Raw genomic sequence first — 26,307 nt, 5'->3', positions numbered from 1 at the left:
CAACCCTAGCTGAATGACATGTAATCAGACCTCTTCCTCAATGCTGCATTATATTGTTAAGCTGCATTATCAAGAATAATTATCTCATATGTGTGATTAATATATCAATACCAACGCAATGTATTAGAATTCATTTTTTTTCCCCAGAGGGAACAGATATGGGTGTATGTAGTAGTGAAGACATCCTTTAAAGGCAGGCTTTAAACTTTCTCAAAAATGAGTCATCTTGAGATGTGGGGGTCAAAAGATCGCTGTAAATATATCTGTTACAAACTTTAGGATAACTGCAGTGCACTGGCTTGCTTTTCAGGTGGGGAGCTTTGTTCTTCCAGTTTCCTGAATTTTAGGGGAACTTGGGGGTTTTTTGGCCAAAAGGATTCAGGTTTTAGAAGTATAATTCTTAAAAATGTTAAGTGGCCAGCTGAAAATATATAATAAAGACTAAATGACTCAATGATCACAAGAGCGTCCTCAAGAAGTTCAGCTATTCCCACATTTATAAAATATGCCATGATGTTGCAACAGCAAAGAGACTTTACAAGATTTCTGTGGAACGCAGAGCTTTTTAAAAAAATCATTGCTTTTTTCTAGAAAAATATCTTATGAAGGGCAGCAGCATCTTCTTAGAACAAAGGCCTGGGAGGACCAATTAACTCTATTCCCTTTTCCATAGCAAAGTGCATTGCAATACCCAGTTCACAAGCTCCACTTTAAAAGCATTACTAGTTTTTGCCTCACTAGTCCTCTCAGCAGAGGTTGCTCAAAGGTCAAATGCATTTGTGGAAAACTTCTGCTCATTTACCACTTTTCAACATTGTCCTGTGCCTGGAACAGCTGCTCTCCCAAGCTGGTATTTTCCTCCTGCTGTGTTTTGCTGAAGACTGGAGAGATAGGATGTTATAGTCCTTCCTTGTATGACAGCATCTCTTTAAACTCCCCAGGAAACTCCTTTCTCTGCCTGTTGGATTCACCTTTCCTGAGCATGGCTTGACTAGGGTTGAATGCAGCCTGCTAGCCTGAGTTTCACTGCAGCTGATAGCCATCTATTCTTTAGATGTCTGAGCATCTGAACAGTTTTTTTTCTAATTCCTTGAAGAGGTACTCACATGTATCCTCGGAAAACCTGGACTCACTTCCTGTTCCCTTAGGAATATCTCTTTCCAAAGGCTTCATTCCAAGGGCTTTTCATTTCAGAGGTGAATGCAGAATGGGTGATTAACCCATGAATTTCACCTTATCACAGCTGCTGTCGTTTGCTTACCTGTTCCCACCAGGATAAAGTCTCATTGAGATGAAATTCTTTTTGTGTAAAGTGAATTGTCAAGGAAGGAAGGAAGCTTTGGGCAGTTTTGGCTGAAGCAGGCAGCAGATTACAAGCCTGTGTTGTATTTTTGGCTGTGCTGCTGATTTGATATTAAGCATTCAGCAGGTCATTCCTTCTCTGTGTCCCCTCCATCCATATTTCTGTTTTGTCTCTTCACACTTTTATGGTCCTTGGGGCACCAGCTCTTCACTATAAAGCACAGAATAAAGCCCAGCACAATGGCTCTAGGATTCAGTCACTAATTGCTGCTGTTTTAAATACTAATAATTGCAATTCAACAAAAAAACTGTTTTTGAAGTAGGAATTCTGCTCTCATCCCAGAGGCTGATTGCTCTGACATTATCAGTGCACATTTCTAGTTTAGCTTTACCATTTCAGTCCAAAGCTGTAATACTGCATCATGGGAGCTCAGGGCTTTAAGAATAGCATCTTTCCTATTCACATCAGACCATTCAGCATGTAATCTTTTTATCTCCTGCTGCAAATGCTTCTTGTGGTGAGTCCAATCTTCTATTTCAGCATTATTTGAAGTGATTAGCTTTGACAGATTCTTAAATTTTGACTTCCAAACTTGATTTTTTGAGGTCTCAAGCTTCATGATACATTTCCCCCTAGATTATGATCAAAAATGGAGCAGTGATTGTTATTTGTTTGAAGCTGAATCTTATTTCCCTTTAGGCATCTGAATAAGGCAGTTTTCTGGAGCTTGATACTCACAAAGGAAACACAAGATTAAGAGCTTAATCAAACTAAGAAACAATGCCTGGCAGGAGCCAAATACCTCCCAGTCTCCTTCTCAGTATCAGCCTGTGCTTAGAATTCTCTGTAACAAAATTCCTGGTCAGGAACTTTCCAAAGAAGGTTTTTCTTTTTAATGTTTTCATACCCATCCACTGTTTCAGGAATAAACTATCTGAGTTGAAATTTGTCCTTGGGGGAGGTTGGTTGTCATTCAGCACTTAGCTGTGTATTTTTTGCAATTGTTGAAACTGAAGAGGGAGACCCATCCCCTGGTAGATTCATATCAGTGCAGGAATAGAGGAGTATTTGCCCTTCAAAAAACATCTGAGGATGGAAAAATATATTTACTATACATATTTATTCTGAAATATATCTCCTATTGATGACTGCAGGCTGATTTGCATCTTAAATGAATCACAGACACTTGTACTGGCCTGCAGGGATGTTCTGTATCTATGTGGTCTTCTTATCCCAAAGAACTTGCAAATATCTTTACAGCCCATAAATGTGTGATCCAGACATTAGTCCTCTCTATACACAGCAAGATTTACTTTAGGAAATTCACATCTGGTATGACATGTGACATCTGTGTAACAGTCCAGAGAGAGCTTTAAGGTTCTCCAGAGTAAAAAAAATTTAAAAAGAAAATAAATTTAAAATTCCATCCCAAACTGCAGTTAAAGTCTGTGAGACTGGAATATGACCAGGAGATAAGCAGTCTGACCACTGCTCTTTGAGAAGGTACTTGCAAATGACAATAAATTATGAGTAGCCTGGTTTTCTGTCTAATCAGAATTCAGAAGGTGAATTGATACCTGAATGTCAGTCTCCTATTAAAAATATGATTACATTTCTGAGGAAAGAAAATGGTAGAGTTATGCCAAGCAGCAGGAAAAGAAACATCTACTTGGTAGGAGCTGAGGTAAAACTGGTCACTAGCTTGCACTAACACTGTAAACAGGGGTCCAGAAGGCAGCCAAAACACTGAAATAAAATGATGAGGTTTATTAAAAAAAAAAAAAAAAAAAAAAAAAAAAGTAACTTTTCTCTTTAAATGGAAAATGAGAATTGTGGTAAAACAATATATTTCTAACATTTTGAAAGTTACTCTATTCATCTTTTGGAGTGTAGGAAGTGGGATAAGTCTTTATCCTCCTCTGAAATGGATGATATTCCTTTTGCAAGGACAGGACAAAAGGCTGGACTTAATTTTAATCGTCCCTCTGATTCTAGCTGGTACTGAAAGCCACCTAATTGGCAGCCCACAAGAATGAAATCTTCCACTTACCCACAAAAAAGCTACAGCTGTGATAGTGGGAAGGCACCAGGAGAGGACTGTGGAGGAAAATGCTTAGACCAAGTGAAAAAGGTGCTGTTCATAATACATGTGAACCATTCAATTCAATTGAAAATTATACTGGGGGGCTTTGATGTTGGCATCTGGCCATTGTGTCAGGAATCCTCTCCACTTTGCCTCTATTTATGTCACTCAATGAAAAATCCATCAGGCAGGAACCACTTCCAGTTACTAAGGACCAAGGCTGCGTTTGAATGAATGGCTGCCAGGGGAAAGTATTTGCACTCCCTAAATTCAGTCTCTTTTGTAAGGATCCTCTTAAACCTGTAATCTCTGCATTGTTGAGGGTTTGATTACTACTCTTTAAAAGAAACAAAAAACACCTTCAGTTTTAATATGACTATTTTTAGCAAATACCTATAGTGAGGGAAGGAATATGCCAGCGAAGCCCAGCAGTTTTAGGTGAACAGAAGATACCAGCAGTTCAGCATCTAGACAGCATCAACACCCTGGCAAGCATTCCCCACCTGCTGGACCAGTATGGTCTGAAATGTGTGTTTTCAAATCCAATGGCCTCTTGTCTCTGGCAGGTTTGTCCTGCACTCTGTCCACCGCCAGGTCCCCTAATGCCTTCCCTTGCCGTGATACTGACGAGTTTCTGTACCTGCAGTGAATCAGATAACATGGTTAGGTAAAAAAGAAAATATTCTCAAGAGGTTTTTTTCTATAAACCAGTGTACTGAAGGGGTCAAATGAGCCCCAGTTCCATCAGGAAGGAGGGGAGGGAAATTAGTAGCTGCCACACACCTGGACATTTGGACACTCTGTGGTGATGGCCACATGAGTCTCAGCCAAAGGCTGCAGTTAGGGTTTGGAAGGAGGTTAGGATTAAAAAAGCCACCAAGCCTGGAGCTCCAGGAATACTGGAAGTGCAAAAGTCATGGCAAGGAGAGCATGGCACTGCCCCAACATCGCTGCCTTTTGCACCTTGACTACCCATGGTGGCAGAGCGAAGGAGAGAAATCTCCCTTAAAGAATGGTATCATCAGAAGTTGGGTGAGCTGCCTCAGATTGTGACCAGGAAAATGCCTGCAAAACCCCTTGTTTCCTAACTTCCACTCAGCATTCCTCTGATATAGGTGTTGGGAAATAAATACACAGATGGAATTGACTGAATGAATAGATTTATTTCTAATGGATTAATTGTTACTGGCTTGTGAATTAAAACCTCCATGGAGACAGAACATAAGCTGCCCTTGGAGTCCTTTCAGAAAGCAAAGTTGGTCCTTGGATTCTAAAAGCTTGTGAAACCATCCTAAGGGACATTTCTGTTTGAGAAGTTTAGGTCTGATGGCTCTACACAAAAAGTCAGTGGAGCTGTTTCTTTGTTAGTCTGAGTAAAGTGAGAGTGTCAAGGAGACGCCCAGGTAAGAGGAATGGAAAGGACCGTGCCAACAAAAGGTAATAGGTCTGGGTCTGATGGAAAAATCCCTTCAGTCTGATATTGAAAATAGGGTTTAATATTCACTGATGGCAGCAAAAATATCCCAGGATGGCAGAGGATACACCTGGAAGGGATGCAGCCAAACTAGGCAGAATAACTCAAAGCCATGTACAATGTGAAACAGAGCAGAAGCCATGTGTGGAGATGGGAAGGGGGCTTTAAACAGGTGTCCTTTATATACATGAAAGTCCTGGATAGAGGAGTTGAGTGGAATCTTGTACAAGTGCACTCTTGTACAATGTGTCCTCTGGTACATTGGGCCTCTGATCACTCATCCTCCCACTAAAATTTGTGTTGCAGAGGTCCCTGTGATCTTTAGTGCCCTTGCCTTGTCCTCTTCTGAACCAAACCAGCCTGTTCACAAGTCCTTGTCCTCCCTATGCTAGAGCTCAGATCAGCTCAGTACCTTTGTACAGACTAACCATCTTTATTTTGGGGTTGAACTGATTTTCCTTCAACTTAGTGAGTCAAATCTGCAAACCAAGGAGTCCACTGTGTGTCAGAGTACCCATGAGATGCCGCTGGGGGTTGTGACTTTTCTCCTTTACTGAAAGTGATACCCTGGATCCATGGCAGTGCTGGTTCTATGTGCCTGCAGCTGCTGCAATGACACAGAGTACTTTTGTGAATTTAAACAAAAGGATTAGACAAAGAATCAGCTAACCTAAAGTGCAGCGCTGTTTTGTTAGAATTAAAACCTTTCTACATTTTTCACTAGATTTTTATACTTTGTTTAAAAATACATTGCTTAGATATTTAATTTTCACTTTGACATGTTTCTGGCAGCCTTTTTTTCCCTGCCTATAAATACAGGACACAGTGCTATCTAATCTTTCTTTGGTTCTACATTTTCAAGCATTTGTTGGTCAGGCTGGGGCCTATACTGTCCCCTTATCCTACTGAGGCAACATTATTCTGTGGGCACCCTAAGCCAAGAGCCAGCCAAGTGCTGCTTCCTTCTGCTTAAGAGATCAGCCTTGTACAACAGCAACCTCTGCACAGCCTGACTCCTTATTCCTCTGCCTGCACCACTCAGGCAGGCCAGAACCATGTGTAAATACTTGTAGGATGAAGTGGAAACTGCATGAAGGTGTTGAGAGTCTCCAACATTCCCCAGAACTGGACTTCCTGTGTACCTAGTTGATATGTTTACAAGGAAATTATTTTCATGGGTTAAAAGCTAGAGGAGATAAATGCTTATTTTCTCAACCCCATTTTCATGGCTTAGAAGCCTGGGGAGCCTAGAGCAAAGACCGGAACATGGTGTGGCCCTCTCTGTGGAATCATTCTAAATTTCTGAGTATACTCAAGAGCTCTCTACCTGTTTTGTTGTTTTTACTAGAAAAACATTCATAAAATGAAAGGACACCCATGAGAAACGGAACTAAAGGCAGAGTACATAGGACACAGCCAAAGCCAGAGAAAGTGACTGGATCAATGGCAACATCGGGGATTTAAGGATTTTGATGTCATGTTGAGCTGAGAAGGATGCTCTCAGTTTGCTGACAGAGGAGAGAGCATGAGAACAGCTCACTGCGTGTGCTGAGTAGCAATGCTGATTTACTCTGGCTGAGGATCTACACAATTATTCTTCTATGTAGAGGAGAAACAAGAGCTTGCAATAACTCTCTCCAATTAGCTCTGGAGAGACGAGTACTATTTGTTCCCCCTCCTTCCTGAAAATTCCCCTATCTTCCTTGCCCAGATCTCTCAAGCATCCTCCCATGTAATGGTGGAGCAATCCTGTTGTGTGATGACAGACACATCCAGCATATCAGGGAGGAGGGAGAAGGGGCTGCAGTGGGACACAGCAGCTGTGGAGCCTGGTACTGCAGTGCCTCTCCCACCCAGGCACCATGGATCAGAAGACACTCAGGACATTCAGCTCTGTCTGGCCTAGGAGGGCTTTGGGGAAGGAAATATCCAGAGTATTGTGTCCTACACACAAGGTAGGGGACACTTGGCCTGCTGCAAGGAAGAGTGAGGCAATTTGAGTTTCACATTTTAATCACCAGCATCTATTGTCATGCCTCCCACCACCACTGCTTGCAAAAATCCAAATCTGCCAAGCTTCCTTTATCCCTAGATATTTTCTGTATCCTTAAGGAATATCTAAAATATGTGGGCTTCCTCCAGCCCTGTGGGTGAATACTCTTTGCCATGGATGTCTCTTCTCCTTGAATATCACAGAAGAACACAGACATGAACAAAAACAAGTCTATAGCAGTTTACTGGAAGCCAGCCCAAGAGGTAAATAATAGGAGGGAGCACAGGTCCCCATGGGCTCAGAAGATCTGCTTGGCTCAAACTGCTGTGACATCTCAGTGCTGTGTACCTCCACCAGATGCTTCTGTCTCTGAGCAGCATTAGAGTGATGGATAGCCATTTGTTCTTGTTTGAAAGTAAACCCCACTCTATCACCTTAAGAGAGACTTCAGGTCAGAGTTACAATTTACGAGAGAGATTGCAATAAATGCAACAATACAGAGGGAAAACTGACTTAAATTCACCAAGTCAGAGTACAACCTGCTGGTCAGGGTGGTTGTAGTCATGTTGAAAGCAATGACCCTGTGAAATTTCTAGTCCTCCTCTGGATCCGTTGGGGGGTGGGTGTCCTCCAAATCCAGAGATTTTATAGCCTCAGGTTCAGGTGGGAATGCTCAGTACATCCCCCAGGGCAGGGACTTTCACAGTGGAATGATGTAATCGTCTAAATCCTGGGGTACTTTGGGAGTCCTTGATGGTCCGAGAGCTTACAGCTGTCTATTCTGGTGGTGTCCTTGAGTTCATTATGGCCCATTAGAAGAGATGATCCCTTCAGGGTGGGTGTATCTGTGCTGGTGCTTCCCCCGGAGGGAGTTATCACAGCGGAGTCATTTGTGAAGAAAATGAACACCACCCTGCCTTGCAGAGTTTGCCTCTTTTTCCTTATATCATTTAATACCCAGCTTGTAGCCTGAAGTGTCAGGTGTGCCCTGGAAGGCTCCTGCAAACCATCCACCATTAATAGTTCATCAGAAATTCCCTAAAGAGGAGCAGAATACACAGTTCTGTTACAGTCCTGTAGCACTACACTGGCACTCTCCTTCTGTAAGCAGGACACCATAAAAAAGGGAAGAGGGGAAAACTGACTGCAAGTTTTTAAGATGTTGTTTCCTGAACCCCTTTCCTAGATTTCCTGATATTTATGTGTTAGTGCACACCTGTCTCAGTTTTCCTTTGCTGCCTGCAGAGACAGCCCCTGTTCTCTTTCACATTTCAGCTCTGTTGTGTGCCATGGGCCTGGCACTGCCACCTGGCCACAGGGAGCAGGCTCAGACCCTGGGCTGTGAAGAAACCCAGCCAGTGTCTGAACACAGAAGCTTTACCTAAAAGAAGCATGGTGTTATCTAAGGGCAGAAGTGAATTTGAGGGGTATGGTGTGTGTTTTCAGCGTGTTTTTCACATGGAACCACAGGGAGTACACAGCCCTTCACATCTCCCACTCCAGGATGTGCCGGGGCTCTGAGGGGCTTGGCTTCTCTGGCCACCATAGGCACAGCAATGCAAACACAGCCTGCTTCATTGCAAGTGAGACTCAGAGCTCACAGTCTGCTGGCAGTCTATTGGGCAAAAAACTTGAGCCAGTGTTTTGGACTACACCCTCTCCCCATTCCTGTTCAGCCAGCTTCAGACAAAGCCATGTTGCTCAGCTGGCTGGGCTTAACCCTCTACATGCCCACCTGCATAGGCTCTGGCTCTGCTTCAAGTCTCTTCTGTTCATTCAGTTCCTGACTGGGCTGTGATGAATTGCTGTGGCTTTACTGTCACCAGATAATACATTCATGGTTTATTTTGGTTGTTCCAATTAACTCTTTCTCTCTTTCCCCTCAGCTCTTCTCCTGGAGCCTTCTGCACTCCAGGTTTTCCTCTGAGCTCTTCCCTGAGTGGTTGTGTCACCCCATTTGCTGAATTTAAGCACCTACAACGAGGAGGTGGCCAGAACCAGCTGTGTCCCTGCTCAGCCATTCTCACCTCTGCCCTCTGTTCTTTCCTTACATAGCCCTTGCTGCATCCCATGTCTCCTCCTGGCCTCTCACCCCAGCACATATAGATCATCTGGAAGTGTTTTGACAAGCACTAAATGGAACTACTTGCAAAACTGGGTCAAAACCAACAAATAATTTTGGCTGGGGAAAAAAAAAGTTGTGAAAAGAGGAGGAATTTTAAAAATGCCATGCAATGTCACTTAGACATGTGCAAAATGAGATGTTCCATTTTGGAAAAACTTAAATCACATCAAAGATTTTCTGACTTCAGACTTTCAAAGAGAATTCCAATCACAGGATTCCAAAACAGTGTGTTTTGATAGTTGACTAGCAGTTTTGTATTAAAAAATAAAAAATTTAAAAGAAGTTGCAGAAGATTCAGAAGACAACATTTTCTCTTGGCCTGAGCAAAAAGGCCTAAGGATGACCTCAAACACCTTTACTTTCTGGTTTTCACTTTTTTATTTTGAGAAAAATATATGTAAAACTTTCTACTTCAGTTTGACCCAAGCAATCCCCTCTACCTCTCCAGTATTCATCCCAGTAAAAAGACACACTAAGAAGGATCCTCTTTCACTCAGTCCAAGCCATGTCCTTTATTTCTATTTTAAACAGAATTTTGTACAGCTTTCATCTTTGGCAACAGGGGCAGCTCCCCAAGACAGATTGGCTTTGCTGGGCTAACAGTAGCCTTTGAAAATCCACCCAGTAGGCACATCAAGAGTGTAAATATAATGTGAAGAGATTTGAAGTTAATGTAATGCACTTTTAATGCATCCAAGCCTAGTGGTAACAGCTTTCAGCACAATGCCTCACTCAGAAAATGAAGCCACTCCATTGAAGTTTGGAATTGAAATGGAAATTATCTTCCTCACTCTTCCATCATGACACCCTCACCTTAATAAATCTTTGGTCATCAAGAGAAAAGATGGGATGTATTCTTTAATTCTGTTTCCATTATGCTCTCAGTTAATTTTCATGGAAATTCTGAGAAATCACTTGGGAGAGAGACCAGGAAAAGAAGGCAAAGGAGGATGGATTTTAAGTGGTTTATAAGAACTTTAAAGAGAAGACTCTGAGATCATTTCTGAAGTGCTGTGCCACTTCCTCCAGCCAGGAAGAGCCAGAGCAGTGTCCTGGCATTCCAAGGAATCAGGTCAGGACCTGCTGTGCAGGGCATGTGTCTGATCTGGCTTGGCCAAGGGCATTGTTGCTCAAAGCAAGGGTGACAAAGGGCAGCAAAGCACCCAGAGCCACAGCCATACCCCGGGTGCCATGTCCCCAGCCAGTGCCTGCCCACCCCGGGGCTTGCAGGGTGTCACTGCTCTGCTCTGTCACAGCCGTGCCTTGTGCTATCCCATCTGCATCCCATTCTGCACATCAGGGATTGCAGTGTGGGCCCATCTTCACCACACAAAGGTGTCAGCAGGAAATGTGACTTCAAAGGCTGGAAATGCCCCACGAAGCCAGGAGTCTGACTGCAGGGTCTGAATCTGGCTCAGAGCCGAAATGCGCAATCCTCTGAACCATTTGTGGCATTTCTTCTCCTCCAGCATCCCTTTGGTGTCTCTCATCACTGCCACTTGCTAATTAGCATGCTTATTGTGGGTTGCTTGCTTCTTTTGAAATGTGCTAAGACACATAGTTCTGGAAAAAGCCCACTGACAAACTTGAAACACCTGTAATTATCTGCAATAATAGCTACAACTTGGGTCCAATGGCAGGAAGCCACGTTATTCCACTGTGTCACATCCTCTGCCTATGAGCAGGCAGATGTCCCCTGCCCCCCAAAGCACCTTCCCCACAACCAAACTGCACTTGGCTCTCCTCAGCAAGCAGTGCTCATCACTGCCAGGCAGCAGCACCATTTCCACACCACGCTCAGAATGTGCCTGTTGCTACAGGGGATGATTGAGTACAGCTGCCAAAAATCACCAGGGAATCTTTAAACTCCACAGTTAAGATAATTTCACTGCCTTCCTTGTCATTTCCTTGTTAGATCTGAATCAGTCAGGACCCACCCCATCTTTCTCACCTGGCCCACAGTGCTGAAATCAAATGTGAACACTGTGAAACCTGAATCACTGTATGTCTCATTAATGAAACTTCAGGGCACAGGCAGTATGGCACAGAAAACCACTTCTGGAGAAAACAAACATTGTGTTTTAACCACACAATGGTTAAAGGAGGACACCAGTTCGTAGGTTCTTCCATGTTCTTCCAACCTACGCATCAGCCCTGGCATCCTTGCTCAGATCACACAGCATCTGCACCATCTGAATCACACAGGCAGGGCTTATTCATTGTCACATGGCTGGGGAAACCCACACTCATCACTTGACATATCTGCAACTCAACCCAGGACAACAGAGAGACCCACGATTTAGGCAGCAGTGGGAAGCTCCCTCTCTGGAAGCTCTGGTGGGACATGGAGACCTGATGAAGCTGCTCAGGCCTCCAGGAAGCTCTGTACCAATGAGTGCACCAGCCATGTCAGCATAAAACTGAGCATCCTGAAAAATGCCTTATCTGAAACACAAAGAGTAACAGGAAAGTTGAACCCAAAGAGCAGAACATTCTCTGCCCTCATCTGAAATGGGCAGCAACACTCTCTGATCAGCCTAGAAAAAAAGAGTTCATTTCTACCTAAAAGGGTAGCCAGCCTGCCTGCTCACTCCCATAAACCCTCCCTGCTCCTTTAGCTGGATCCAGCTGAAGTATTAACAGGGGCTAGGCTCTTGGGCTGATTCTTGTCACCTGTGCCATTCCTCATCACTAATTTAAAAATACTGATATACTCCATTCCTCTCTGCTAGGTGCAGCTTTCTGTGAGCCCAGAGAGTAGTTCCAGCTCAGGCTATGCTTCACAGTGCAAGATGGAGGAGAAGATGAGGCAGGACTTCTACAGTTGGCATTTGCAACATTTGCCCACCTGTGAAACACAGTGATCTGTAAAGGGATGGTGACATTTCTTCATCACCCCTGAGGTAATGTCTGTGCCTCTGGGCTTGCCTTGCTCACGTCTGAATCACCTCATGAGGATTGCTTGCAGTCCCCTTCCTGCTCTCTGCCAGGTTCTCACCTGAGCTTAGGAGCAAGTGAAGACATTGTCCCGTGTGGGCACAGAGTGGTGACCGCTGGTGACACCTCTCCTGTGGCACCCTGCCAGTGCAGGGCAGCCTTTGTGACCGTGTGTGTGTGAGCAGATGCGTGAGCATGAAGGGAGCAGAGGGTTCCCATCAGGGGGTGACACAGTCCCTCTGCTGACCAGGGCCAGCCACCGTGTCAGAGGGAGGACAGTGAGGGACAGAGGCAGGGAGGGATGCCCCTCCCTGCATGGATTAGGGCAGGGGGCTGGGAGGGTGGTTGGCCACTCTGCACCTCCCTGTCCTGGGTCTGCAGCCACGTGGCAGCAGACACTCTGCATGACCATGGCCCTTATCTTGGAGGGGCAAGAGGGGCCAGAGTGGTGATTGGAGGTGCCTTGGCCCTGCAGCCCACGAAACTGGGGCTGAGCTATGAACCCAGGCTGAGACCTCCTGCCTCTCTTCCACAGCCCCCTGCCACTGCCCTGTGTCCTGCTGGACACCAGGCCAAACCTCAGCTCTGGCTCTTGGAGCACACTGGGTCTTTGACCGCCCATCCTTGCAGCCAAAAGCACTTTGGAACATGGCTGTTTAAGCACCTGGCTAAAACCATCATGGCAAAGGACCAAATCATGTCACCCATCCTCTTAATAGAATTTAATATATATGGTGTGCATACATTCAATTGTCCAAACTCAGATCCATCAAAATAAATAGAAACAGCTGATATTTGACAGCTGTTTCTGCAGATGGCATAACTAAATTTTCTTATCCTTTAATGTTTGTCTTTAATAGAGAAACATTATTTAATTGCACCTTATTTGCAAGGCAGATTAAATTCATTTTATAAAATAACCAGTGTAAAATTCCTTTACCTAAATTATCTGTAGATTACTTGTGATTCTTTATCTCTGTTTCTTCTAATTACTTCTTTTCCTTCTCACATTACCTTAAAATGTAATTTTTCCTTTTTTCACCATATTTCTCCCTCCCTCCCTCTCTGCCTTCCTCTCCTTTCCACTCATGTTTTGTTTCTTTCTTACTTTGTTCTTTGAAACAATAATAATTTAAAAAAAGAGAGTGGATTTATCTAGTGTTTTTCATCTCGCTGTCCCAAGGAAATAAGAGACAATGCAGTCTGGCCATCAGTCTCCCTAGTTTCTACAGTGAAAGTCTAAAACATAACAAATTCTTGCAAGTTGCATGAAAACCAAAGACCAAGTGAAGATATTCAAGCTAGGAATGTGCTGAGGGGGAGGCCACAGCATAAATTTAACAGTTATTTTTCCTGTTCAGTATGCAGTCAAGCCAAACTGCAAATGGAGATCAGACACATGATCTGTGTTGTTTGGGCTCTTGAGTGGATGTAGAGACAGGGACAGTGGGTACAATTTTACAGGAACTCACATTACATTCTTTCTGCTGTTCACTGCACAACTTGCTTTCTGAATTTCCTAGAAGCCATTTCATTACAGTAAAAATAAACAAAACCTCTGCTACATCTGGTTTATGAGGGGGGAAAAATGCTGGCACTGAGAAAGGGAAAACATAGGAATGACAACATAGAGAAAAAGGTTGTGGGACTAAATGCTGCCTCAGAGTTGTGAACAAAGAAACTGTTTCCTGCTGTTTCATTCCTGTTTTGTTCAAAGAAAGAGAGTTTCATATACCTTCAGTGTAAATAAAGCAGGGCTGCAATAAGAAAATACATGGCTCCATTATTAGCTTTTTTCCCCCTAAATGAAGCAGTCTTCAAAACATTTAAAACTGGATAAAAATACAAGTCAAAAAGGCATAATAGCTTTGTGAAGTGATCTAAAATGGTCCCGACATTGCACAGGCCTGGTGTGTGTGCTTTATCTTAACACTCCACTGGTGTTTATTTTATATGTGTTGTCACGTCAGAGCTCTGACAAGGCCGAGCTGAGTTTCCATTCCCCAGGAAACACTTAACCCTCCCCAGCCCAACAGCCCTGTCCCAATGCACAGAGATCAGCCTCCACCTCCTCCCCTTCTCTTGACCTTTCCCCACACCCACAGCACACCCTCTAAGCAATCCTGTCCTCCAGTGGCACCTGAATGGCAGTGCTGGTGGCTCCAGAACCCTAAACTGGGCCTAGGAAATTCCCAGTTGTACTTTGAACTCTGAAATGTTAATACAGAAACCTTGGGTTCGTTGTTTTTCCCTTCTGGTTTTGAATTTCCATGTTGGTCTTTTTTGTTATTTTATCTCCTTTAACCTAAAAATTCTTTAAGAGATGTCTTTTCCCTTCCCTTCCCTTCCCTTCCCTTCCCTTCCCTTCCCTTCCCTTCCCTTCCCTTCCCTTCCCTTCCCTTCCCTTCCCTTCCCTTCCCTTCCCTTCCCTTCCCTTCCCTTCCCTTCCCTTCCCTTCCCTTCCCTTCCCTTCCCTTCCCTTCCCTTCCCTTCCCTTCCCCCTTTTTTCTTATTTTTGTCACCTAGTTCATGGCTTCTGGGGTCTGGGTTTTGGAAAAGCAGCATCCCAGGCCACAGGTAAAGGTTGTGATAAAGATTGAGTGCTCCTGGCATCTGTTTTAGTACATTTATTCTGTGATTCCTGCTCTGGTGGCTGTCCCTAGCTGTCAAAGAGCTTTTGCTTTTTTGACTCCCAACATCAGGCTCTTTACCCTCCTTGTGATGAAGAGGATTTTTGATGCCAAAAAAGAAAATTATATGGATAAAGTGCTTCATGACTCTGTCCTAAAAGAAGTCACAGATTGTTTTGCTCTCCAAATTGTTCCAATAACTTCACACAAATCTTGAGCTCTCGAATCCTGATATCCCCATTTCTCAGATCTCAGACACCTTTTGCCTGCATGAGGCACTGTCCAGTGACTGAGGCGTTAAGGAACTTTCCTTTATTGAATTATATTTTCATTCTGTCTGTCTCTACTCTTCCCCACCCCACACCCCCTCAGGATTTTATAACCTCCATGCTCTATTTTGGCTAGTGATGTCAGAGGCAGAGCAGTTACCATGGAGAAGGGGACAGACTCCACTGAGATGGACACAAACATAGCCTAAATCTACAGCAAACCCGTGATTCATCACCCAAATTGCGTGTCATCATTAATGATTTGCAAAAGGGGTCATTGATAATTTTTCATTTTAATGTATGTGGTGGTGGACAAGTTTATTAAAAACCTAATGAAAGACTGGCTAATGTTTACATCAGAAAAAGCCACAACACATGTTATTAATGAATAAGTGGAACAAATCAGGCACCCTCTCAAGAATGGTTGCAAGAACATGGCTATAGAAACCAAGCTGGGGGCTGGAAATTTTCACTGAAAGAAAACACAATTACTCATTGCACGCTAGGATCAATGTCACAATGCTGCACGGAAAATGCAAGGAGCTCCTTAAATGGTGAGGAGAGAACAAATCCAATGGCACTAGGTTGATTAAAGGGCATCTCTATGAGGATGCACTGATGTATTTCAAAATATTTCTGCTTTTCTTTCTGTTGTTTCGTTATTCCTGGTGTTTAGCTTACTTCTTAAGTTTTGCTTATTATGTGAAATATTTCACTCCTGCAAAACCCTCTTTTCTCAACAGCTGTTTAAACTTTTTCCTCTTCCATCACTCTAGGAACATTTTCATAAGGTGAATGCTCCACAGAAACCTTTGCTTGCATATTTGCTCAGTACCAGGAGAGGCTCTAGGAACACCATTTGGCTCCAGAACACTGTGACTTGCCTTGTGTTCTGGAGCCAAGTAAGTGTCCAAGACCAGTGAAAAATCCTAAATATTACCTAGATTTAGAAAAAGCAGTTCAGAAACACCAAGATACCCTTTTTTGGTCATAGAATTTAGCACTGAGATGCTCTGCAAAAGTTTTCTATGAAAATATCTTCACACATTATTTCATAAGGATAGGAAATATTCTCATTTTATAAATAATAACAGAGCTGAGAGTTATTTGTTTTCTCAATTTCCTTTATGATTGGGAGTCTTTTTTGCACACCAACAGGTTGCTGCGAGTATTTCTCCCTCTAGCAATACAGAGGCTAGGCTGAAACACCAAATTCAGCTCCAGCTCACAATCCAACATAGGCAGAACAGCATTCAGTTCATTCTTGTATAACTTTATAGTGTTTTGAAAACTGTCAAGAATAAAAATGTAGTTAAAACGACAGCACAAAGAGCTCTCTGGCTCTTGGCAAAAAATGCTCATTATTGCTCCAGTGGAATTTCTTGATGAGGTGGTGTGGTAGCTGTAGCTGGCTTCTTCAGTGATTATTAAACACAGCACCCAGAAGCATCTCCTGGCTCAGGAATTCCTATAACTCCTGATTTTCAGAAGTGTTGCGGTGTGTTTTAAACTTTCAGGTCTCTTCCCCAGGTGTGCCAATACCCGTCTCCCTTCCCCCCCTCGCCCCCTTGCTGAGTGAGTCCTGTCAATCAGGCCTAACATTCCAACAAGGCGTCGTGCGGTTGGGCAAGTTCAAAGGATGCCCCTCAGGCCCAGAGGTCATTGGCCTGTCTAGGTGTCCCTCGTCCCTTGAGACCCCGCCCCCCCACCTGGTTGGTGGCTCACCTGTCCCCTCCCCACCCCCTGAGCTTAAAAGGTGAAGCAGACCATGCGGTTGGAGTTTCTGTTGGAGCTCTTCCCAAGATTCAGACCTCTGTAACCATGGAATAAACCACTGGATATAACCCTCCGGCAGAATCCTCTCCTTTTTTCTCTTCACCTTTGCCTGAAGTCTTCTTCCTGAGGTAAACGGAGTTCCTAACAAGCCTGGACTTGTTTAGTGCCCAGCTGAGACCATCAGCAAGCTAAAGGTGTCTCTGGGGTGATACACCACAGATGCCACCTTCGGCCCAGCAGCGAGGGTCAGACTGGCCCAGGCACAATCTACCTGGTAATATTGGGATTCATATTCCAATACAGAAGGGTTCTTCTGAGGCAGCACCACTTAGGACTTACCCTGCATGCTGCACTCTTCCTTCTGCAAAACTGCCTGCTGGAGGAGGCAAAGGAGAGTTGGATCTCAGGCTGGTAGCACCACGTCTTTCTTTACCTTACATTCACCTTAGCTCCACTGGCATGACTTACATGAACCTCCCTTGGAAATTATGGAGTTGTGGGGGCTCCCAGGCCTTCAGGACCCAGGATTCTGGAGAGCACCTCTCCATCAGTACAGCACAGCACGCACACTACTCTTGTCCCTATGTGTTCTGACCCCTCTCAACTGGGCTTGTTCTCTGCCATGGAACAGAAAGTCCTGCTTGGGAGAGAGAGGTATAACACCCTTCAGAAACACTTCCCACCCTGCCAGAGCAGGGAAAGAAAAAATGGAAGGAAAAAAAAAAAAAGAAAAACCAACCAAACGGAAGACTCCCAACTGTGCTGCAGTGCAAAGGAATATCTTGTTCTTTTTGAGATCCATATGGGAAACTTAAAATGAATTGGTTTGCTTTATGGATTTTTAACTCTGAAGCCAAACAACCCCATGTATTAAAAAAAAAATTGTGGAATGGGAGATCCTGACACAAATCTGCAGTTTCAAGAGAAGAAGAAATACATCTCATTTCCCCCCATTTGTTTCCTTTCCTCATCTCTCATCTCCCAGCTAAGGGAGCACCCCTGCAGAGTGCTTTTAATTAAACAAAACCCATTTGTTTAATGTCTGGAACTCGGGGAAGCAGGAGTAAACATTCCTGTGAAACACCAATGTAAATTTATTTAAGGGTGGGAGTTTGTAATGACCAAATCACATCTTGTACTCAAACTCCACTTAAATAATCAGATTGAGAGTGCCCAGAGACTGCCTGGGAGCTGTTTTTAGAAGAAGAAATGTTTTGTTCTGTTATCTGAGCTGTCCCAGGACAATTCTGCTGAGAGGATGTTGTTACCAAAGGGTGTCCTAAGTGGGTACTCATGGAATGACCCTCTGTGCAAACTGAGAGAGACAAGGAACACGGCATGACAAAATACTCTTGTGGAAAATCATCTCACTTGTCCCTTAATGTGTTTAGAAATTACCTATTTTATTCCTTCCAAGATGAATCTTCATTCAGTCCTTTATGAAGCCATCTTCACCAATTTCCACACCTGGATTTGGTAGAAAATGAAGTATTGAAATTTAAAAAGTGGGGGTTTTTCATCTGAAATTCTAGCATTTTTCTTTTCTCTTTGAGAAAGCAAACAATACTAACATGAAGTTTTGAAAAAAAAAAAAACTCCTAATGTTTTTGATTTCACTAAAATTTTCCATTTGTTGACCAGCCTTGCCTGCCAAATAAAGACCTCTGCCTGTGCCCCCCTCCCATCCTCCTCAGGGTGAGATGTTGCTGGCTGAAAGCTCTCAGGGCAAGGGTTTCCAAGAAGGGACATTCACAGTGGCCTCAAAACAAATCTGAAAGTGGTCACTGCTGCGTGTCCCAGCTTGCACGCTCACCACAAATTGGCTCTGGCAAATCAAGTGTGGCTGACCTTTTTCTGAGTGAGTCATTTATTTCTGTGTGCCTGTCATTGCCTGCTCCAGCTCCAGCCTGATGGCCTCAATACTCAGAGGTGATGCTTCTCACCTCTCTTCTGATTTCAGGTGCTCCTGGGTATTAATCATGCTTTCATCTCTTTCTGCTGTCTTCTGCTCATTCCTTTGGATGTGGGAGATATGCTGCCACTGCCTCCTCAAAGCAGCAGCGTCTTCAGTCTTGGGCCTGGGTGCAAACCAATCCTGAGAGGACATGCTGGGCCTCCTGGTGTGAGAGATGGGAGATCTGTTGAGGAAAGTTACTGGAAAACCCATTTTACCATTGCATCTCACACTGGCAGCCCCAGGGGTGCACACAAGAAGGACGAGTGCAGCCCCAGGGCACAAGAACAGCTCTGCCCTGGTTGCAAGGAGCTGGGATGTGGGAAATTGCAGGTCTTCCTGGTTATTTATGCTGGTATTGTTTCCAGCCAGCAGTTCTCAAGGGTGTTGAGAAGGAGCTACAGTGTCTTTTGGTTGAGAAGCACAGCAATTTACAACTTACAGATGAGCGCACACACACAAAAACATGTGCACATATCAAAGCCCAAGCACCAAAAATGCAGGCAGCCACAGAGCCACACTGCAGAAACCTTCCTGACAGGCCCTGTGAGGAACTGTCAGAGGTTATGGCACGTGGTCCTCTCCACCATCCTGGGAAAAAGCCACATCACCACGCTCTGTCCTGCGAGGCAGCTTCTGCTGCTGCTGATCAGGTCCCCTCTGGACAGAGTGAGTCAACTCTGAGCAATAAAGTATTAGCAAAGCAACCACCATGGATCCACTGGGACTTATCTAGAAAACCAGTTCTGCTTCATTCCCACCAATTCGACTTTACTCATCCCTTCTAATAGAAACTACAACACAAGCAAAAAATACTAACCTAACATGAAACAGACCTTCCCTCCTTATCTGAGCACCCTACACAGATCCCACTCCCCGAAAGCTTCCACTGCTGGGGCAGACTGACTGCCTTGGGCTGGGGTACACACAATCAACTTTCAATGCCCTGCTCTCACATGGTGACTGTGATACCCTTATAGCCTGTGCACTGAGAGGAGACAGACCCATTCCGTGCAAAATTGCAAAATGTGGTGGACAGGATCAAGGGCAGGACAATACTTTAATTTTGGTTAATGATGCCTCTCTGTGCTTTTTCTTACATAGACTGAGAAGAGGTTTCTGTCTAAGTATATAAAGTGTGTGGCTCAGAAATATATTTAGCTCTCATGGCACAAAATAAACCTCCTAAATGGGGTTGCTGTAGGCTTGAGCACTTACTTGTCTAGTAAACTAGAACAATCTCAAATGTACTAATGACTATGGATTTTATACAATTTCTTTATTAAATAATTGTGACAATAATCTCCAGCAAAACTGCCTCAGACCTCAACAGGCTCAGATCAAGGGATCCATTTGAAGTGAGTATTTTGAGTGACCTTACATTTTTTCCATTTATTTTCCAGATCCCATCTTCATCTGCTGGGTATGTCCCACACCTCACACCTTTCCATCTGTTGGCATGGCTCTGTACAAATAGCAGATAAGACAGAGTAATTAGGTGGAGGGGCAAGAGGAGCTCCATGAGGGGTGAAGCTCATAGCCCTGCAGTCCCAAATATCATGGGCAGGGCACAGCTGCAAAGAGGAACTGTCACCAGGCATGGGACTGACTGCCTGTCAGTCTGCTGCAGTTGTGGAGGCCAAGAGAAGCAAAGGTAGGTGTAGGAGTGGAGGTTGGGGAGCTGGGACTGACCTGAGCGTGCCATTACAGAACAGCCAGCATTTCTCTGCCTGCCTCCTCAGAGGCAGCTGTGTGTTTTGGCTGAAGCCAGTGTCTCACTGGAGCTGCTTGAGAGCAAGCACTGAAGAGCCCCTATTGTAAAAGCCACACAAAAACACAAAGGAGAGAGTCCAGAGTAAAAAATATTTCCATAATAAAACTGTCAGGGGAAAATGAGAGACTAGAAACCTTTGTACTGCTGAGTAATTAGGAACAGTGACTCCTCTCTCCAAAGCACTAGAGATAAACTGTCTCCTTGGAGAGGCACATTTGGGGTGAGATGCACACATGGACCAGGGGAGTAGATGAACCAGGGAAGAGTGCCCAGGAGCTGCAGGGGATGGATACGTGGCTTAAGCTCCTGCCAAGGAGCTCAGAAATTCCCACTTCCGTGTGGGCTTCCTAATGCTTCTCCCACAATTTCTCCAAATTAGGTCACTCCCACATAGCCTACAAGGCAGAGCAGCCAGCACTGGCCCACCCAGGGCAATGGGGAGGATGCTGAGGATGATGAAGCAGCGTCCACACTCCAGTGGACAAGGGGCAAAGAAAAGTCCCAGATGATGGTGGGATGTGATCTCTGAGCTGTGGCCCAGCCTAGGTGGGAAGTGCTCGTGTCACCGTGCTCTGTGCATGCACTCAGGCCAAGCTGGCACATGGGCACCCGTCCGTGGCCTCGCTGCACCCATAGTGTGGTGCTCCTCAGCTGAGCTGTTTCTCTGCCAACAGAGGAGAGTTGACTTTGCCAAAGTCATATTTGCTCTGGCCAGCTGAGAGAGCTGTTCCCATGCTTAGCTTTCCACCAGCAAGGAATGAAATGTGGTGTCAGAGCCCCAGGTTATTTCTCAGCTAAATACTGAGAATCTGCCTCCTTCTATGAATGTCTGGGATTCAGTCTTCCCAGCACTGGACCAGTGCCTGTTCCCCTGCTGCATCTCACAGCCCTTTTCCTACCCACACTGCTTTTACCAGAGGGCTGGCTGGCTGTAGCAGTGAAGAATAACAGCAGCAGATCACCAAAATTCAGTTTCTCATCCTCCTTCTGCTCTTACTTCCCAGGTCACAGGAAGCTCTACCAAGAAGCTGCCAAACAAGAATCAGGCCCTTCTAGGGCAAATGGTGATAAACCATTTGCCACCACCACTCCAGATCTGGATGGTCTTACAGACTCAGAAGAATTCAGTTCACATTTGGGTTTGCAAAGGGAGTCTGTCCAACAGGCACAGGAATACCTTCAGGCTGATTATTCCTCTTCCTCACTGTAATCAGGAGAAGGCATCTAGCTGATGCAGAAAAATCATGTTTGGTTCAGCTCACAGAGCTGTATGAAAAAGTCTGTGCTCCCTGTAAGCCACTCATGCACCTCATGGCTCAGAAGAAAGACTGTGGTTCTAGCAAGAGGACCCATCCCTTTGAACAAATCACCTGCTGTTTTTAGCCCAGACACTGAGACAGAGAAGTACACCAAATGAAATAACAGATGAAACACAGATGTGGAAACCAAGACAACCGAGAACTGATGGAGTTCAAATGACAGAAATAACCCTAACAGATCAATACCAGACTAGGCAGCCTGGAAGAACGTGTGGTCTCAAATACTTGTCTATCAGACTGAGAGCAGAAGTTACTTTCATTTCAGAAATGATGAAGTCATTCACATGCCAGCTATAAAACACAAATGCCAGACCCTTGGCATTGTGCAGCTACCTGACAAAGGCATTAAGTTAGTTGGACTCATTTGAAGCACAAATCTTTTTATATTTTCAAAACACCAAGAGCTGTGCAAGTATTCAGGCTGCCATGGCAACGTGGTACATTTGTTCCTGAGTGTCATTTCCCATCACAATTGGTTGGGATTTTTCTTCAGAACTTTGCCCAACTTCAAAACTTTGGTTGCTGAGGCAACACCTCTCTTTGAAGGGAAGTGATTGGCTCTGCCAATCCGTGCCAAGGCAAGGGCTCTTCTGTGGAGACCGGTGTGCTACGGCAAGGGCGGAGGCGTTAGGGAGACTACAAAGATATCCAGGGAAGCAGGGGCAGAGGAAGGAAGTGTGCTCAGAAGGGCAACACACACCTTCATGTGAGGCAGGTGGGATGGGCTCTGAGTGGGAGGCTCCAGGCTTAGTACAACGAGCTAATGTGCCACATTACATCAGTGAGGAGATTAAGTGAGATCTCGTTGAGAAAACACTTTGCCTTTGATATATCCCGTGAGGATCTGGTGGAGATGCATAGTCCTCACAAGACCTTGGCAAGAAAGGAATTTGTCACTGGGCTTGTTTGACAAAAAAATTGATGGAGGCAATGAATGAACTACTGAAGGTCATGCAGTAAATTAGTGGCTGATACAGGAATAAGCCCCTGGGGGTGTTATGTTTCATTTGTAAGATCATCATTTCTCTGATATTTAACTTATGCTTAAACAGAAAACAATTTTCCTTCTGCAGAGAAGCGCTGCAACCCCTTTTTCTCTCACTAACATATTACAGTGCTCACCTCTGCTATTTGTCAACGTATTTGGCTGAAAAGCACTGAGCAGGGATTACTTTCTTTCCAGATAGCGAGGCAAGGATCCGGACTGTCCCTGACATCCTGCTGCAATAAATGTGATTACACCAATGAGCATAACAGACCTGGGGAGCACTTTGGGAACAGGTTAGCCCTGGGACGTGGGATTGCCCTGGCATGCTTTACACAAGACCTCCCCTCCCAGCAGCTCCCACTGGCCCTGTGCTTCTCTTGCCTCCACCCAGTGGTGCCCTGGGCAGCCTCTCACTGTTCCTTTTGTGCTGCTGCCACCTTCACACGAGGCAGGCCACAAAAGGGACCAGGGAAAGCAGAGAAAATAACTAGCAGAGAAGTTACAGTCATTTGAACTGTACAGGTTTCACCTACCTCTTGCTGCTTGCTGTGACCCAGAACAGAACCATTCACATTCTCTTTGTGTCATACGCAGGTGGATGACATGCTTTAAACAAATTGCCATTTCAACAGGAGCTCTCCAAAGCCCTTGGCTATTGCAATGCCTGTGAGCCAGCACTTTTTCCAGCCTGGAGGTGCACACAGGATGTGCTGCTGAAAATCAAAGCCAATGAGTAAATATATTGGGTTGGTACCAGCAAAGGCTTGACCAGAGGGCACAACTGACTCATTAGGCCAGCTCTTGCCAGGTCTCCACTTTGCAGCCTGTATCTCAGTGCCCCAGTTCCAGACTCTGGTGGTGACTCTGATGCCTGTGTATGGGTCACTGGAGATTAGGCTTTGATTTCTTTCCATTTCAGCATTTCATAGCTAACTGCATAAGCAGAGTCAGATACAAACCCACTGCCTGGATCACCACCTGCCTGTTCCAAATCTGGGTCAATGTAGCATTAAAAAACATAAACAGCCAACACAGCCCTGGCAGGCAGATGCAAGAAGAAAAGTAAACATGAGAAGTGCTCTTGATGTCAACAAAGAAACATACAGAGGCAGGGGCCATCAAGCTTTGTCTTTCTCTTGCATTTAATTGTCCTTGATGCTTCCTTCCTATGGGTATTCAATTTGAATTGCCTCTTCCAAGCTGATGGAGGAGATCAAAAATGGCCTATGGTGATGGCATGTCTGGCAGAGAACCTCCCTGGAGCTGCATCCTCCACATCTGGGACATTTTCTTCTGTCCAAGTGACCACAAAAGCAGCCTGAGGAGTGACTCCCATGGTGATAATATTTTTAGGATTGTCTACACCCCAAGACTTCTCTTGCCTGTCTGGGCACTGACTGCAGGAATTTTCCCTCACTGGTCCTGGATGTCTCACAGCCTTGGCTATGAACCCCAAATCATGTGTAGCAGCATTTACTGAGGTTATGGGATCCCGAGGCAGAGCATTGCCTCTGCTCTCCCAGGGGTGACACAAAACATCTCTGGGCCACACATGAGCCAGGTGAAGAAGTCAAAGGAGGACCTAATAGCTCCTAAAATACTTCAGCACATGGCAGATGTTGAAAAAGACCTCAGGACCTGTTCCCTGCCCGCTGATCCCAGTGTGGGGGGAACAAGTCCTCTCCCATGCTCTAGCATCTGAGAATTGCCTGGGAGTCTCCTATTCCCAAAGGCTGGACATTCAGCAGCTGCTGGACAGCCCAGCAAACAAACAAGCAACTTCTGCAGAACGTGTCTGGACATCAGCCACATTAACCATGAGTGCTGCTCTCCCCTGTGCATACAACAGCTGTCCCTTGAAATAAACAGGAAACCATTTTATCCTCGGAGGAGCAAGAAAGGTGAAGGGGTCACGACTGTAAATTGTGTCTCTGGATTTGGGGCGTGCAGCAGGAGCCACAAACAAATAGGTCTTCTGGTTTTTCTCATAGAGAAGGGACTCAAATGCTGGGCTTCTCCTTCTGAGCTGGTCCTCTGACCTTGCATTACCCTTTTCTCCAGTGCAGGAGATGCAACAGCAGAAGCTTCACCCTCTTTGCATGGGATTTATCTATTACTCTAAGTTGCATTTGTCCCTGAGTAGGGCACAGTAAAGCCATGTTGGTGCAGCATGGCAGTAGTGATGTTACTGTGGAAAGCTTGGTATTTTAATTGCCTGACTCAGGAGAAGGCAGGTAAATCAGACATTGTAGTTCCCCCACTGCAGCAGCCATGCTGCCAAAAGATCTGGACTGAGCATCAGGTATGCAGGACTCTGGCACTGAGCAGTTTCTTAGAGCCCTGTGCTGCTGGCAGAGCTGTTTTCCTCTGTATCTTTGGTTCTGCCCAGATCAGGCCCTCACCCTTCACCTGCTGGACCCACATGAATGACAAATGAATGACCCACATGAATGACCCACACCTCCCAGGCTGGTGACAGTCTGCACTCCTGGGCAGACCACCCAACACCTCCTCATTACAAAACACAAATGGAAGATATCTGATAATGTATACTGTGCACCTTATTCTGGTGCAAGGGTCTAGGACAGTGATATTACCTGTATGCTAGATGAGCTGTCAACTCTTTCTCTAAAAATCTTATAAATATCTTTAACATTATGCACTTAGCTCCAGAGTCCTAGTGAAATACTGAAGTTCACCTTTTTGATCATTTGTTTCAGAGTGTAAAAAGTACGAGGTGCAGTTTGAAACCTGACAGACTCTATCAAGTGAAGGCTTTCCAGAAAGGAAGGATGCCTGGGCATCTATTTATAGATGCCTATTTAAACTGCAGAGGTGCTGGGCGCTGATGGGCACACAGCACTGGCCAGCGATGGACAGAGCTGCCTCCCACTCAGCAAGCAGTCCATGGGTACTGGGGTCAAGGCAAGCAGGACAGTGCTCCTGCTGCTGTTCTGAGGGCCCAGAAGGCTGATAAACCAGTGCTGCCTGGCTTTCCTGGCCAGAGATCTGGGGCATTGCTGGCCAAATTATCCACACTCTAGTCTGAGAAAAAAAACAAAAAAAACCAAAAAACCAAAAGCTTTATGAAAAAATAGAAAAGAGAGGCAAGATAAATAATGGGGAGAGGAAGTGGAGCACCTTGGCTGGGTAAAAGCTGAAGGGCAAGGAGAAGAGGAATGGCCACAGCAGACAGTCCAGGCAGTGTTCTCTGAGGAATGTCCCTTGGTGTCCTGCTGCTAACAGGCAGTGCTGAGAGTTGATCCAGCAGGTTATTCCCTGCTGTCCTGCCTGCCTGTGGAGCAGGGAGGCTTTTGCTGAGCACTCTGTAAGGTGACAGGGTGGCACGGGACAGACCACAATGGCCAGGAAGGGAAATAGGAGGGGATGACCATGCAGATGAGAGAAGAGAGCGGGCATGAGGCATGAAATGAAGGGGAGGAGGAGTAAATGGACTGCCTGGGATTGCTGGGAGAGACCTGGAGCAGAGGTGAGCAAAAAGAGCAAAGGAAAGAGCACAGGATGTTGCAAAAGGATGGCAAAACATGGCAAAGAGCAGTGGCAGACACTGGTACATCACTGCTGTGGGAGAATGAAATGGGTGGTTTGGGCTTTTGAAGGAACCTAGCCCAGAATTAGGGGGTACAGGCTGCCAACCAAACTTAGAGGACTTGAGACTCAG

General features: G+C 45.1%; 1 long non-coding RNA gene across 1 annotated transcript; it reads left to right on the top strand.

Annotated features, from left to right (window-relative positions):
* The first annotated feature begins 1,694 nt into the window (after positions 1 to 1,694).
* Positions 1,695 to 25,537, top strand: LOC113459479 (uncharacterized). Its single transcript, XR_003380740.2, has 3 exons — positions 1,695 to 1,820; positions 19,948 to 20,198; positions 21,323 to 25,537. It is a non-coding gene; the product is annotated as an uncharacterized LOC113459479 (long non-coding RNA).
* Positions 25,538 to 26,307: the final 770 nt, after the last annotated feature.

Source organism: Zonotrichia albicollis, chromosome 4 (genome assembly GCF_047830755.1).
Source record: "Zonotrichia albicollis isolate bZonAlb1 chromosome 4, bZonAlb1.hap1, whole genome shotgun sequence".
In the NCBI taxonomy this organism is placed as follows: domain Eukaryota; kingdom Metazoa; phylum Chordata; class Aves; order Passeriformes; family Passerellidae; genus Zonotrichia; species Zonotrichia albicollis.
This window is presented reverse-complemented; position numbering and strand designations above follow the sequence as displayed.